We start from the raw sequence: 2,462 nt of genomic DNA, 5'->3' as shown, positions 1-2,462 counted from the left end.
AGCAGGATAAACAAATCTTCTAGTGAACTGAGGGCAAACAGGTGAAAAGGAAAAGCTTTATTCTTCTGTGTCCTTTATGTGGGCTGCCACCTCCTGCTTGGCCCAGATTTAGGGTGAGTGTTCCCCTAAATGGTCCAATCAAGAAAAATCCCTCCCAGGTGTGGCCAACTGTTTGGGTTTTAGTTGATTCCAGATGTAGTCAAGCTGGCAACCAAGATTAGCCATCTGAAGATGGCTAGTTGCGATTGTCAACTTGACAAGATCTGGGATTACTTATGAGACAGGACTCTGTGAAGCCTGCAGGGATTAGCTGTTTTGGATTAGTTGAAATGGGAAGACGTACTTTAACTGTGGATGACACCATCCCAAGGATAGGGCAGTTCCTATCTGAACTGAATAGACCAGAAAGAAGAAAGGGAGCTGAACGCCATCATTCATCTTCCTGGCTTCCTGGCTGGGGTGCAGGGTGGCCAGCTGCCTCAACCCCCCCCTTGCTATCCCTTCCCCATGACGATGGACTGTATCCTGGGACTGTGAGCCAACTTTCTTCCTGAAGTTGCTTTCCTCAGTATTTATTACAAGGAGACAGTAGTAAAACACTTTCCTTGACTACTCTTACCTTCTAAAAATGCCTTTAAAATACACTATTTCATTTTTAGTTACCATATGATAATTGTACCTAATTCTGGAATACAATCTGCTTTTTTTTCTATTTTCTTTTTATTTTGAGATTATAAAATAATTCCATCATTTCCCCCTTCCCTTTCCTCTCTCCAAACCCTTCCAGATACTTCTTCGTACACTCTTTCCAATTCATGGCCTCTTTTATTTAAACTAATTGTTGTTTGCATATATGTATATACATATATATTCCTAAATATAACCTGCTCAGTCTGCATGTTACTTGTATGTATGACTGACCATTTGGTAACAGATAATTGGCATGCCCTTCCATGCTGGGGAAGACTATTTTCCTCGCTCTCAGCGTTACTGAGTTGCCTGTAGTTCTTTGTGTAGAGCTGAAGCCTCATGGATCATGGCTTTTTCTTCTTCATTTTGGCATGCCTATTACCTATTGTTCGTGTGTGTGTGTTTGTGTGTGTACACATATATATGAATGAACATGGCTGAGTATCTGTGGCATAGGGTGTTGAGTCCTTTGGGGATATGCTAAGGTATAGCTGATTCCTATAGCAGCATATACCCAAAGAACTTTTGAATTCTCCAGACTGATTTCCAGAGTGACTGAGTCTATTTGCAATTCCAGAATGAGTGTATGAGGCTTTCCCTTTCTCCGTGTTTTCTCCAGCCGTCGCTTTCTGTCCGTTGTTTTCTTGATTTTAGAAATCCTGACTGGGAGAAGAGCGTAGTGATACTTATTCGTATTTTAATAAATAGTTTTCCTCAAGATCAGAGAGGAAAACAGTCTCACTGGTCAGCCTTACAAACCAGGCAGTGGTGACACACACCTTTAATCCCAGCAGCCAAGCTAGTTTGCCATAGAAACCAGGGGGTAGTGGTGCACGCCTTTAATCCCAGTCCTAGAGAGGATGATAAAATGGGAGGAGACAGCTCTCACACGCCACACAGCCTCATTCTGAGATTACTGGAAGCGGGACCACCATTTCGGACTAAGGTTGAGGTAGGAGCCGGTGTCTGGCTGTTTTGTTTTTTTCTGACCTTCAGGTTGAACCCCAATTTCTATTTCTGGGTTTTTATTAATCGTGCTACAGAAGATGAAATTTCAAAGTAGTCTTAATTAGTATTTCTAGAGTTCCTAAGGTTATTTTTTTCCTAAGGTTATTTAACAACTTTAAAGCTGTTTCTTATCCAATTTTACTTCGTTTTAGTTCCATAGCCATCTTTTGATTAGGTTGTTTGCTGTGGTGATTTGAATGAGAAATGTCCCCCACACGCTCAGTTATTTGAATACTTGGTTCCTGGTTGGTGGTGCAGTTTGGAGAGGCCATGGGACCTCTAGGGGTGGACCCTTGCAGGAGGAAGTGGCTCACTGGAGGTGATTGGTCTCTGCCCATTTCCAGTCTGCTCTTTCTTTTGTTGGGTTGCAGATATAGTTCTTTCTTCTGTTGGGTTGCAGATAGAGTTCAGTTTCCTGATCTGGCTGTCTGCTGCCCAGTCTTCCTCACCATTACAGACTCTAACCCTCTGCAACTGTAAGTCAGAATAAACGCTTTCTTCCATAAGTTGCTTTAGGTCGTGGAAATTTGTCAGAGAAACAGAAAGTGACCAATACATTCGTTTTCTTGTTTGCTTTCTGAGTTCTCCATGTATTCTGCATATTAATCTTCAGATGGATAGCTGGCAAAAATTCTCTACCACTCTGTGAACTTAACTCTTACCTGCTTGCTTCCTTCACGGAACAGAGCTGAAAAGTTTTAGGAGGTCCCATTTTTCCATTGTTGACCTTAATTTCTGAGCAAATTCAGTTCTCTTCGGAAAGT

This window comes from Microtus ochrogaster, chromosome 16, assembly GCF_000317375.1.
Source record: "Microtus ochrogaster isolate Prairie Vole_2 chromosome 16, MicOch1.0, whole genome shotgun sequence".
NCBI classification, from domain to species: domain Eukaryota; kingdom Metazoa; phylum Chordata; class Mammalia; order Rodentia; family Cricetidae; genus Microtus; species Microtus ochrogaster.
Note: the sequence above shows the minus strand (reverse complement) of the source record.